The sequence below is a fragment of the Acipenser ruthenus genome, chromosome 35 (assembly GCF_902713425.1).
Source record: "Acipenser ruthenus chromosome 35, fAciRut3.2 maternal haplotype, whole genome shotgun sequence".
NCBI lineage: Eukaryota > Metazoa > Chordata > Actinopteri > Acipenseriformes > Acipenseridae > Acipenser > Acipenser ruthenus.
This window is the reverse complement of record NC_081223.1, coordinates 878,900-892,597: the sequence shown is the minus strand read 5'-3', so window position 1 is coordinate 892,597 and position 13,698 is coordinate 878,900. Positions and strand designations below refer to the sequence as shown.

General features: G+C 41.2%; 6 non-coding genes across 6 annotated transcripts; 2 read left to right on the top strand and 4 right to left on the bottom strand.

Annotated features, from left to right (window-relative positions):
* Positions 1 to 8,284: 8,284 nt before the first annotated feature.
* Positions 8,285 to 8,358, bottom strand: trnan-guu (transfer RNA asparagine (anticodon GUU)). The gene has a single exon. It is a non-coding gene; the product is annotated as a tRNA-Asn (tRNA).
* A 1,154-nt stretch (positions 8,359 to 9,512) lies between these two features.
* trnan-guu (transfer RNA asparagine (anticodon GUU)) lies at positions 9,513 to 9,586 on the top strand. The gene has a single exon. It is a non-coding gene; the product is annotated as a tRNA-Asn (tRNA).
* Positions 9,587 to 9,721: 135 nt separating this feature from the next.
* Positions 9,722 to 9,794, bottom strand: trnaf-gaa (transfer RNA phenylalanine (anticodon GAA)). The gene has a single exon. It is a non-coding gene; the product is annotated as a tRNA-Phe (tRNA).
* A 650-nt stretch (positions 9,795 to 10,444) lies between these two features.
* trnaw-cca (transfer RNA tryptophan (anticodon CCA)) lies at positions 10,445 to 10,516 on the bottom strand. Its single transcript has one exon. It is a non-coding gene; the product is annotated as a tRNA-Trp (tRNA).
* Positions 10,517 to 13,137: 2,621 nt separating this feature from the next.
* trnak-cuu (transfer RNA lysine (anticodon CUU)) lies at positions 13,138 to 13,210 on the bottom strand. The gene has a single exon. It is a non-coding gene; the product is annotated as a tRNA-Lys (tRNA).
* Positions 13,211 to 13,624: 414 nt separating this feature from the next.
* Positions 13,625 to 13,698, top strand: trnan-guu (transfer RNA asparagine (anticodon GUU)). Its single transcript has one exon. It is a non-coding gene; the product is annotated as a tRNA-Asn (tRNA).

Sequence of the window (13,698 nt, the reverse complement as noted above, 5' to 3'; positions counted from 1 at the left end):
CCTCAAATATCAGTGAATTGATACAGAGACAAGCCGTGGCACCAGCAAGGGGTTAAAATGAAATTAATAAATAAATTACGACATGAAAGAAAAATACATGTGGGTGTATTTTAATCAAAAATCCATGCATCCATAATTCTGATTATAATCTCACAGCTAATTCTTTACAAATGATCATTTTCTATATTTCTTGGAGTTCTAATGTGGTGTTATAGTTTAACATATTAATGGATTTTAGAAATCATCTATACTAGTCTGCCCCTCAAACAGTTTTAAATATAATTTAGATTTAAATGGCAGGTAGTATATAAATCAATTTCTAAAACAGGTCGCATTTTGTTATTTAAATAGGCCTACGTATGAGCTACCAAAACGTATTTGTGTTTCATGTCGTTATTAATGTATTTACTTATTTATTTGGTTAAACTTGAATCCAGCCTTACATTTTAACTAACTGAAGTTACAACAGCGTGTCTATGTATGAATTACTGAAGAGTAACATTTGTGATTTGATTACTCTAGCAGATGAACTGATAATGTATGGATGTTATTTTGTAAAAACAATACAATATTAAAAAAGAAATACTACAACATTTAATAAATAAATAAATTATACACCAAACTGAAGCACATTTGTTTAGTCTTAATATCATAACAAATATACTTATTATAAATACGCACTTCCTTTTATTTGTTGGAAAACGGTATGGAAGTGAAGTAAAGTGTTTTTTTTTTTTTTTTTAATACAGTGCTATTTGAGTATTTAAAATATGGTTTTCTTCTAAATTAAAATGCCAGCAACGGTGTGTTAATTTAACGAAGCGCCTAACGCCGCTCGGAACGTTCGCATTTTTAAATCCTAACGGTCTCTGCTCAGCTGAGTGGAATGTTCACGAGCCGGTTGCCTAGCAGCGTCTCCCCCTCCTTCTCTGCCCCGCCCTCTCGCCCTCTCTCGTTGCTCCAGCTAGGAGTTCAAATTTAGCTTCGTTATATTAGCGCAATTCTTTACTAACTTTTACAAATTAGCTTATTAGGGGCTTCGTGTTTTTAAGATGGTTCAGGTGCAGTCCGGGCAGACTGACTGGAGCATCATTACAGTATACCGCACTGCGCTCAGCTTTGTGTGGCGGTTGATACACAAAATAATGAACAACTGTTAAATAAATCACATGTATTGCTTGTTAATGTTAATATGTATCTGGTATTCTAAGTATTATCAACAATTAATAATTCAGCTCTATTCATATTCCCAATGTAATACAGTATTAAGACAGGGTAGGTCCAGTATTAGAAATAAATAAACATGCTTTAAGAGAAACAGCAGTGATGTTTATTGACCATTCCCATACATTCTCTATATGTTTCTACATTGTGGTTGCACAGGGACAAGGGACTCAGTGATGTTAAAAAAAAAAAAAACTAGAGCCCACAATTAACCAATATAGAAAGGGGGAAGAAATGTATTGCCTGTTTGCAGTACCTTACACCTCTATTAAATGTCATTTGCCATGTGTCTGCCCAGTTCTGAATGCTGTCTAGATCATTTTGAATGATCTTTGCTGCTGCAACAGTGTTTGCCACTCCTCCTAATTGGAACTGCAAACACAATTCAAAAAGGAAGTTAGAAAGGCCAAGAGAGATAGATACAAATGAACATTGCTTAGGGGGCTAAAACCAATTCCAAAATGTTTGTCCAATATTATAACAGCAAAAGAACATTCAAAGAGGAGGTTAAATGTCTAAGAGATACAAATGGCAAAATCATAGACGAAGAAAACAAAAATAGCAAATATATGAAATGATCACTTTTCACAAGTTTTTACAAAGGAGGATACGGACAACATTACCATTATTATTATTATTATTATTATTATTATTATTATTATTATTATTATTATTATTATTATTATTTATTTATTAGCAGACACCCTTATCCAGGGCGACTTACAATCGTAAGCAAATACATTTCAAGTATCACAGTACAAGTAATAATACTTTTGGTTCAAGCAAGTACAATTGTGACAAAATCCAATTCAATGATACAGCAGATAACAGTGTCAGTGATAGTTACATCAGGATCTGATTAAATACAAAATACTACAGATTAAACACTTGGCAGATTACAGTACTCTGAAATACAGGATTAAATGCAGTAAAATAGGGGGCAGATAAGAGCAAGTAAAGTGCATTTAAGGAAGGGTGATAGTGTCCCAGGCGAAAAACAGAGGAGTTCTACAGGTGCTGTCTGAAGAGGTGAGTCTTAAGGAAGCACCGGAATGTGGTCAGGGACTGGGCAGTCCTGACATCTGTAGGAAGGTCATTCCACCACTGCAGGGCGAGGGTGGAGAAGGAGTGGGCTCTGGAGGCAGGGGATCGTAGAGGAGGTAGAGCAAGTCTTCTAGTGCAGGCGGAGCGGAGAGGTCGAGTGGGGGTGTAGGGAGAGATGAGGGTCTGGAGGTAGCTGGGTGCAGTCTGGTCAAGGCATCTGTAGGCTAGTACAAGAGACTTGAACTGGATGACAACGGTGATCATGAGCCAATGAAAGTTGGGAAAGTACAGGAGGTCAGATTTAGACAGGTTGAGTTTGAGGTGATGCAGGTGCATCCAGGAGGAGATAACAGACAGACAGGAAGAGATACAGGAGGGGATGGTGGAGTCAGAGGTGTGGAGGAGAGGAAAATCTGAGCATCATCAGCATAGCAATGGTATGAGAAACCATAGGATGCGATGAGGGGACCCAGGGAGTGGGTGTAGAGAGAGAACAGGAGAGGACCCGACTGACCCTTGGGAGACTCCTGTTCAGAGAGGGCGAGGTGTGGAGGTTGCTCCACGTCAGGTTACCTGGTAAGTGCGGTTGGAGAGGTAGGAGGAGAACCAGGCCAGAGCAGTGCCAGAGATCCCCAGGTTAGCGAGAGAGGATAGTAGAATAGAGTGATCAACAGTGTCAAAGGCAGCAGAGAGGTCGAGGAGAATTAGGACAGAGGAGAGAGAGGCAGCTCGGGCACACTTAAGTGAGTTGGTGACAGACAGGAGGGTGGTTTTAGTGGAGTGAGCAGAGTGGAAGCCATATTGGAAAGCAGAGAGTGTTTGGACATGAAAGTAGAGAGCTGGCGGTGTACAGTCTGCTAGAGGGTTTTGGAGAGGAAGGGTAGGAGGCAGACAGGACGGTAGCTCTGGAGGGAGGTGGGGTTGAGGGAAGGTTTTTTGAGGAGGGAAGTGATAGAGACTTGTTTGAAGGCAGAGGGAAAGAGACCAGAAAGGAGAGATAAGATGCTGTGTGGTCCAGTGGTTAAAGAAAGGGGCTTGTAACTAGGAGGTCCCCAGTTCAACTCCCACCTCAGCCACTGACTCATTGTGTGAACCTGAATAAGTCACTTAACCTCCTTGTGCTCCGTCTTTCGAGTGAGACGTAACTGTAAGTGACTCTGCTGATGCATAGTTCACACACCATAGTCTGTGTAAGTCGCCTTGGATAAAGGCGTCTGCTAAATAAACAAATAATAATAATAATAAAATAATAATGTGTTGAGAAGGGAGGAGATGAAGGGAAGTAGAGCAGGAGCAGCAGCTTGAAAGAGGTGAGTAGGGAGGGGGTCCAGGGCACACGTGGTGGGTTTGTGACCCTGGAGCAGGGAGGAGAGGTCAGAGTCTGAGAGGGGAGAGAAGCTGGAGAAGGAGGGTGAGTTAGTAGGGGATGCAGTTGGTGTAGGGGTTGGAGTAGGAGGGGGTGCGGGGTGCGGGGGAGGAAGTGGTGTTAAAGAGTTTGCGGATATCTGAGATTTTAGAAGAGAAGAAAGAGGCAAAGTCATCAGAGGAGATAGAGGAGGGAGGAGGAGGGGGGAGGGTTTAGGAGGGAGGAGAAGGTAGAGAATAGTTTACTTGGGTTGTTAGTGGAGGCTTGGATTACAGATTGGAAATAAGTACATTTAGCAGAGGAGAGAGTAGAGGAGAAGGAGGAGAGGAGAGTGCGGTAAAGGTCTAGGGCAGCAGGGAGTTGGTTCTCTTCCATTTCTTTTCAGCAGATGTGATTCTTGCTGAGCGGAGCGCAGAGGAGAGCCAGGGTTGGGGAGAGGAGGGGCGAGCAGGTCGGAAGCTGAAGGGACAGAGGGAGTCGAGGGAGGAGGGAGGAGAAGAGGGTGGAGGTAGCAGAGTCTACGGAGAGTTGTGAGGAGTCGATAGGAGGGAGGTGAGAGAGAGCAGTGGAGGCAAGGACACAGTGGGAGAGAGAGCAGAGGTTACGACAAGAGGTGACAGTGTGGGTAGGAGGAGCAGGGAGAGGGGGGAGAGACAGAGAAAAAGAAAGGGTGAGGTCCAGTTGACAGCCAGCTTTGTGGGTAGGGGGGGTGGAGAGAGACAGAAGTCGAAGGAGTGAAGGAGAGGGAGGAATCCAGCAGAGTGGCTGGGGTTGGAGAGATGGATACTGAAGTCACCTAACAGGACAGTTGGGGTAGACAGAGAGGACGGAGGAGGGTAGATAGTCAAGTTCATCTAGAAAGTGAGCGAGAGGTTCAGTGGGACGGTACAGTACAATTAACAGGAGTTCACAGGGAGAGGTTAGTTGGACAGTATGAAATTCAAAGGTATTAAAAGAGAGTGAGGAGAGGTCGGAGGGAACCGAAAAGAGTAAGGAGGGTGAGAGGAGAAGACCAGTCCCACCTCCCTGTCCAGTGACAGTATGGGACAGGACGTAGAGAGAGGACAGGGCAGCAGGAATTACAGTGTTATCAGGGGACAGCCAGTTTTCAGTGAGAGCAAGGAAATCGACAGAGAGAGGTGGGAGGCAAAGGCAGAGATGAAATCAGCTTTGTTAGCAGAAGAGTGACAGTTCCAGAGTGCACCAGAGAGTGTGCGGGAGGGGGGGGTAGAGGCAGAGGGATGAGGTTAGAGGGGTTGGAGGAGCAGCGGCGGAGAGAGGGCAGAGGACGAGGACGAGAGGACAGAACAGGGATGTGAGAGACAGTCACAGCAGGACAGGTAAGACAAATAGGCACAGTGGGAGCGGTGGGGTGGAGGGTACAGACCTGACTAGTAGATGGCTTCTTCCAGAGCGCTGTTAGGTTCGGATCTATTCGAACAGCATCTCAGCGCAGGCCTCCCCTCGCTGCATTCCCAAAGCTAGACTCCCACAGCTAGACTCCCAGCTCTTTTGTTGAGGCTCTTCTGTTTGCTGGCACTTATTGCTGGCGTGGAAATAGGCTGCCTAATATATATCTATATATATATACACTACCGGTCAAATGTTTTAGAACACCCCCATTTTTCCAGTTTTTATTGAAATTTAAGCAGTTCAAGTCCAGTGAATAACCTGAAATGGTACAAAGGTAAGCGGTAAACTGCCAGAGGTTAAAAAAAAAAGTTTAGGTTACCAAAAACTGAAAAATAATGTACATTTCAGAGTTATACAAAAAGGCCTTTTTCAGGGAACAAGTAATGGGTTAACAACTTACAGCTGTTCTGCAGCAATGGAAGTAAATTAACCCTTGAAAGTTGATGCTAACAATTCCTACAGGTGTCCCAACTTTTGTTGATTACTTACAAACCCTCTGTCTGTATAAAAGCAGTGTTGGAACAGACTGTGTTACTACACCCTCTTAAGCATTATTTGGACAGTATTGTACTGCAGGAAGTAGTATACTGCTCTCATAATGGCGAGAAAAAGGCAATTAACAAAGGAAGACAGACAGACCATTATAACCCTTAAAATTGTAGGTCTTTCCTTTAGAGAAATTGCAAAGAAAGCCAAGGTGTCAGTGAGTACAGTTTCCTACACCATCAAAAGGCACTTGGAAACTGGAGGAAACTCTGACAGGAAGAGGTCTGGCAGACCCAAAGCCACAACAGAATCAGAAGACAAGTTTCTGAGAGTCAACAGCTTGCGTGATAGGCGGCTCACAGGACAACAGCTTCAAGCACAGCTTGATAGGTTGAGCGGCAGTAAGAAAGCCATTGCTAAGATGGCAAAATAAGAAAAAGAGGCTTGCCTGAGCCATGAAGCACCGCCAGTGGACTACTGGGCAGCAGTGTGGAGTAGTGGTTAGGGCTCTGGACTCTTGACCAGAGGGTTGTGGGTTCAATCCCCAGTGGGGGACACTGCTGTTGTACCCTTGAGCAAGGTACTTTACCTAGATTGCGCCAGTAAAAACCCAACTGTATAAATGGGTAATTGTATGTGAAATAATGTGATATCTTGTAACAATTGTAAGTCGCCCTGGATAAGGGCGTCTGCTAAGAAATAAATAATAATAATAATACTGAAGACTGGAAGAAGGTCTTATGGACCGATGAATCAAAATTTGAAATCTTTGGTTCATCACGCAGGGTTTTTGTACGCCGTCGAGTAGGCGAAAGGATGGTTCCGCGGTGTGTGACACCAACTGTCAAACATGGAGGAGGAAGTGTGATGGTCTGGGGCTCTTGTGCTGGATCCAGAGTCGGCGACTTGCACAGAGTGAGTGGCACCCTGAACCAAAACTGCTACCACAGCATTTTGCAGCGCCATGCAATACCCTCTGGTATACGCCTAGTTGGTCAGGGGTTCATCCTACAGCAAGATAATGACCCAAAACATACCTCCAGGCTATATCAGAACTACCTTAGAAGAAAAGAACAAGACGGTAGGCCTCAAATCATGGAATGGCCAGCACAGTCTCCAGACTTAAACCCCATCGAGCTGGTTTGAGATGAACTGGACAGAAGGGTGAAAGCAAAGCAACCTACAAGTGCAACACATTTGTGGGAACTTCTGCAACAGTGTTGGGAAAAACTTTCCGAACAATATTTGATTTCCATTGTAGAAAGAATGCCACGAGTGTGTTCGGCTGTTATATCTGCAAAAGGTGGCTACTTTGATGAGTCAAAAATTTTGATTAAATTTTTGTTAAACAAAACGATTCCATGATTTCTTTGTTAATTACAATTGCTTATTTGTTCTATGCTTTAATTTCAGAGTACATTGAGAAATTAAACTTCGTAAATTTCAATAAAATCTGGAAAAATTGAGGTGTTCTAAAACTTTTGACCGGTAGTATATATATATATATATATATATATATATATATATATATATATATATATATATATATATATATATATATAACAACTGCGTGGCAAAAGAACCAACTAAACTGTGTGGAAACCAATCAAATAGCAAATCAACTTCTAATCAATTTAACCACTCACCTGGTACTAATCACACACTAACTCAGCTAATTCAAACACCACCTTATAATGGAACTGAATGGAGTTAATTTAAAAATTACTTGAAGCAGGAACTTACCTATCTGCCTCGGTCCCTGGTTCCTGTAGACTAAATACATGTAATTCGATTTTTGTATTGGTATTTGTATTGAGGCAGGGAGGCTGCAGTTGTTTCTAAGCGACAATGAATCTGGAATAACATTCTTAGGGTTCGTGTCATACGACTTTGTGTCATCAAAGCTGTTTCTGGTGACATTCAGTGGATTATATTTGGAATCTGTTTTCAGTATTCTGAGACGACAAATTAATAGCTCAGTTGGTTAGAGTGAAAGAATTTACCATCAGTCAGCCTGGCTAGCTCAGTCAGTAGTGCGTGAGACTCTTAAGCTCAGGGTAGTTGGTTCGAGCCCCACGTTGGGCATCCTTTTTAAACACAAATTGTAGAAGTTTCTTCGAGGCAACTGATCAATGTCTGATTCTGTTCACATTGTATACAGGATTGCAACAAAATTAGTTATTGGTCACTGTCATATAGCAATTGCTATTGTAAAATGAGTGCATCATTTACACCTATAACGATATTGAAATAAATAATCTTACTTTTTTGGGTTGGCTCAATCTGTCTCTTTTTTTACAATTGTCATTACATCTTTCATGGAGCAACAGTTGGTATGTGCGTAATAAACCCAATTGGGCCTTGATACAATAGACAACCCTAGACTGTGCTGAAATAAATAATGAGGTTTTCTACTGTAACAAACGCAGCTTGTCAGGATTCTATTATGGTGTTGCCGAGCTGTTGAACGTTTCTCATAATACACAGGTTTACTGGACTGACAAAAAGGCGATCGACAAAAAGAATGCTATCTCGAAACACTAGCTTTGTCAAGTCGAAATAGCGCAGTTGGCACAGCGTTAAACTGAAGATCTAAAGGTCCCTGGTTCAATCCCGGGTTTTGGCAAACAGCAAAACTGTTTTTATTTTGAACTAACAAACAAAGCATATTTTTTTCTTCAGTGTAAATGGAAGAAATAACAACTTATCAGAGTGCCATTTTCTAATGTGATTAAGAAATACAGACAGCACCATCCCTGGGTGGGCTTGAACCACCAACCTTTCGGTTAACAGCCGAACGCGCTAACCGATTGCGCCACAGAGACCAACCTGTTAAACCACCAAAGCATACGGGAGGGATCATCCTAGCATGTTAAACGAGGGCATTTCTCATGTAAGCTACTTCCAGTAATAGATCGTTTATACTGTTCTCAATGGTCCGCATCCCAGTCTGAGACCACGATCCAGTGGCCGACGGAGATGTTTTTCAAAGTAATATGTTATTTGGAATATTAAAACAATCAAGTTAAATAACACATGTTTAGACAAAATATTTTTCAGTGACTTTAACAAGTAGTCTGTTTACAACAAAAATGCAAGCTGTGTTATGAACACTATTTTAGTCTGATTTAAAATGGAAATTAAAATGGTATTGAGTGCTGAAAAGAGATTGGTATCAGCTGTTGATTTCCTTAAAACAATCTTTTATAGTAAAGTAAAGAAATGTATTCTTTTTAAAAATACGTACAATTAAACTGTGAGGTGAGATTTGAACCCACGCCTCCATTCAGAGACCAGAATACACAATTCTTTGGAAAGACAGAGTCCTTGAGTCTGGCGCCTTAGACCGCTCGGCATTCTCACAAGCTACGTTAGTTATTGTAGAAAACCGCATTATTTATTTCAGCACACACTAGGGTTCTCGTATCAAGGCCCGATTGGGTTTATTATGTACATACCAAGTGTTGCTCCATGAATGATGTTAAGACAAGTGTAAAAAAAGAAACGGATTGAAGCCAACCCAAAAAAGTAAGATTATTTATTTCAATTTCGTTATAGCTATAAACGATGCACGCATTTTACAATAGCAATTGCTATTTTACAATTAATTTGTCATCTTATTTGAGAATATACTGAATGACAGAACCAAAGATTCCAAATATAATCCACTGAACTCTAGCTTTATTATCATAATGAAAACAGATTACACATGACCACAGTTCTGTATCAAAAATTAAGTCGTAAGTATATGGTTTCCATTGTAGCTATTTACACACACTGCTCTGTTGTCTCCCAGGGTGTTATCTAACAAAACGACATATGCTGTGCTGCCATAAAGGATTACATAGACTTTCCTGCCCCATCTTGCTTTCATCTTAGATGTGATCTCAGGTTCTGCTGTGTTCTGCTCCCTCGATCACGTTCTGCAGCATCTCGCCTTGCTAATCACTCCCGTATGCTTTGGCGGCTTAACAGGTTGGTCTCTGTGGCGCAATCGGTTAGCGCGTTCGGCTGTTAACCGAAAGGTTGGTGGTTCAAGCCCACCCAGGGACGATGCTTTTTGCATTTCTTAATCACATTAGAAAATGGCACTCTGATAAGCTGTTATTTCATCCAATTACGCTGAAGGATAAATGTGCTCTTTTTTTGTAGTTCAAAATAATACAAAACAAATATCGTCTTGTTGTTTGCCGAAACCCGGGATCGAACCAGGGACCTTTAGATCTTCAGTCTAACGCTCTCCCAACTGAGCTATTTCGGCTTGACAAGGCAAGTGTTTCGAGGTAGCATTCTTTTTGGCAATCCAGTAAACCTGTAATGAGAAACGTTCAACAGCTCGGCAACACCATAATAGAATCCGATGCCTTTACAAATGCGTTTCGAAACTGTTGTTTTCTCCCAAATGCGGTTCTCAACTAATGTTTTTTTTTTTTTTGCATTCCTTCCAGAGTAAGTCCAAAAGGCAAACACTGGAACTGGCTGCCTGAAAGTGCAGCGCTTGAACTGCCTCAACAAACGCTGAGCTCTAAATCGTGTACATTGAAAGTCGTTGTTAATTCTTAAAGGTCTGTTAAGCTTAAAGGTACCAATCATTACTTGCTGTACTTTAAATTTCTTCAAAACTAGTATTTCTATAGCTATGTTCTCTATCTCATGCAAGGAAGTGTTAATATGACTTTATTACCCAACTGTGTCAATGAAGACTGGTCAACAGTAATTTCGGATTCACTTTAATTTATTGTGCTGTATCAAATGAAACATAAAAATGAATCGCAATACAATAAATCTCTGTTTGATCGCTATACAATCAATGTGTTGTGTAGGCTAAATTGTATAAATAAATGTCCGGAAACAGTCAAATTCAAACACGTTAAAAAATGAAATAGTGCAGAATAAAAACAAAGACATCTTTGACCTCGACGTGATTTGAACACGCAACCTTCTGATCTGGAGTCAGACGCGCTACCGTTGCGCCACGAAGTCCTGGAGTAATGCTGGCTTATTATGCAATGCTAGAGTGTACAGCAAGCATGCCAAACACATGGTAATGCCGACGCTGATACTAGGAAAACACTCGGTATCACCAGGGTCATGGGAAACAGCCGACTCAATACGTGTTCGTAGCCAGCAGGGCTATTAATTTGTCGGAAGTGTGTTTGATTCTCAGCTTTAAAAGTAAAGAAAACAAAACAATGCGATTTGCTTTTATAAATTTCATTATTTGAAACGTGGGCATAAACACAGTTGTACTGGCTGGGAATCGTCTCTGGTCAATTACTTGGAAAGCAGCTATGCTGACCAATATATCACCAATAGGGAAAAGCTGGCAGTACTGAGTGACACAGAAGACGGATTCTCTCAGCGCGTCTCCTCTGAATGCGCACTGGCACAAAGGGGCTTTTCTCATCTAATGTTTGCACTGTGTTTTTTGCTGTGTTGATTGTTATTTGTCTATTTTGTTTGGTGCACGGGTGAAACGGAGTTCGTAATTAAAGTAATTTTTTGTTTTGTTTATCACAAGCACGCTGCACACGGACCTCAGGTCCCGCCCCAAACAATTGCAGGTACCTGTACACACCTGGAATTAAAAGGGCTTTGAGGTATAAAAAGGGTGAGGAACTAAGAGACTGGGAGCATGGAACGAGGAGATAACGGAATAGGAAAGAGAGAGAAGCCGAGGGAAGTAAACGAAAATAAAGAGGACGAGATTAGACAGCGAGTGGTAGGTTTTTTTTTTTTTGTGCACGGAGAGTGTCAGTTTTGTTTTGTTATTTTTTTTCGTGGACTCACTCTGGGAGGACTGCGGAACTTGCTGATTGAAGACATTTGAAAAGAGGTACTGACAAGAACCTTTGCGTTCGTGGTTTATGTCAGGATATCAGGATCTCTCCTGAGGCCTTCAGCTGAAGCGCAGCACCCTATGGAGAGGGCTGTCCAAACAGGCGTCTGGACAGGAGCCCTAAGAGGAGGTCTGGACCATAGAGTGGATGACGTATGGTTAAGTGAACAAATACAAATTAAAATGCATCTAACGCTCAAAAATTAAACAATAATTCAAATAAACAAACTATGCAAAAAAAGGAAAACCAATCCAATTAAAATTCAAAAATCATAAGTGATAATACTGAATAAAATAATAATCAACACATTCGACACCCGTGACATTACCACCACTGCGATCTTGAAAATGTTTGTATGCCACAAAATAATGAACAGTCGTTCATTATTTTGTGTATCAGCCGCCACACAAAGCTGAGCGCAGTGCGGTATACTGTAATGATGTTCCAGTCAGTCTGCCCGGACTGCACTTGAACCATCTTAAAAACACGAAGCCCCTAATAAGCTAATTTGTAAAAGTTAGTAAAGAGTTGCGCTAATATAACAAAGCTAAATTTGACCTCCTAGCTGGAGAAACGAGAGAGGGCGAGAGGGCGGGGCAGAGAAGGAGGGGGAGACGCTGCTAGGCAACCGGCTCGTGAACATTCCACTCAGCTGAGCAGAGACCGTTAGGATTTAAAAATGCGAACGTTCCGAGTGGCATTAGGCGCTTCGTTAAATTAACACACCATTGCTGGCATTTGAATATAACCATATTTTAAATACTCAAATAGGACTGTATTAAAAAATATATTATGTTTTTCAAAGTAATATGTTATGTGGAATATTAAAACAATCAAACTAAATAACACATGTTTGGACACCAAATATTTTTCTTCCTCATAACGTGTTAGAAAATGTAAACAGCAGTTGGAGAATGCCGAAGTCGATCATCCTAGCATGTTAAACGAGGGCATTTCTCCTGTAAGCTGCGTCTAGTAATAGATTGTTTATACTGTTCTCAATGGTTCGCATCCCAGCCTGAGACCACGATCCAGTGGTAGACGATGTTTTTCAAGTAATATGTTATTTGGAATATTAAAACAATCAAGTTAAATAACATGTTTGGACACAAAATATTTTCAGTGAGGTTAACAAGTAGTCTGTTTACAACAAAAATGCAATTTGTGTTAGGAACACTATTTTATTCGGATTTAAAATGGAAATTAAAATGGTATTGAGTGCTGACAACAGTTTGGTATCAGCTGTTGATTTCCTTAAAACAATCTTTTCTAGTAAAATAAAGAAATGTATTCTATTTAAAAATACGTAAAATTGAACTGTCAAAAGTGGGATTTGAACCCACGCCTCCATTCAGAGACCAGAACACAAAATTCTTTGGAAAGATAGAGTCCTTGCATCTGGCGCCTTAGACCACTCGGCATTCTGATAAGCTGCATTTTGTAGAAAACCGCATTATTTATTTCAGCACACACTAGGGTTCTCGTATCAAGGCCCGATTGGGTTTACGCACATACCAACTGTTGCTCCATGAATGATGTTAAGACAATTGTAAAAAAAAGAATAGGATTGAAGTCAACCCAAAAAGTTAGATTATTTATTTCAATATCGTTATAGCTATAAACGATGCATGCATTTTACAATAGCAATTGCTATTTGACAATGACCAATAAGTAATTTTGTTGCAATACTGTATACAATGTGAACAGAATCAGACATTGCTCCGTTGTCTCGAAGAAACATCTTCAATTTGTATTTAAAAAGGACGCCCAACGTGGGGCTCAAACCCACGACCCTGAGATTAAGAGTCTCATGCTCTACCGACTGAGCTAGCCGGGCTGACTGGTGCATGGTACTTTCACTGTAACCAACTGAGCTATTAATTTGTCATCTTATTTGAGAATATACTGAATGACAGAACCAAAGATTCCAAATATAATCCACTGAACTCTAGCTTTATTATCATAATGAAAACAGATTACACATGACCACAGTTCTGTATCAAAATTAAGTCGTAAGTATATGGTTTCCATTGTAGCTATTTACACACACTGCTCTGTTGTCTCCCAGGGTGTTATCTAACAAAACGACATATGCTGTGCTGCCATAAAGGATTACATAGACTTTCCTGCCCCATCTTGCTTTCATCTTAGATGTGATCTCAGGTTCTGCTGTGTTCTGCTCCCTCGATCACGTTCTGCAGCATCTCGCCTTGCTAATCACTCCCGTATGCTTTGGTGGCTTAACAGGTTGGTCTCTGTGGCGCAATCGGTTAGCGCGTTTGGCTGTTAACCGAAAGGTTGGTGGTTCAAGCCCACCCAGGGACG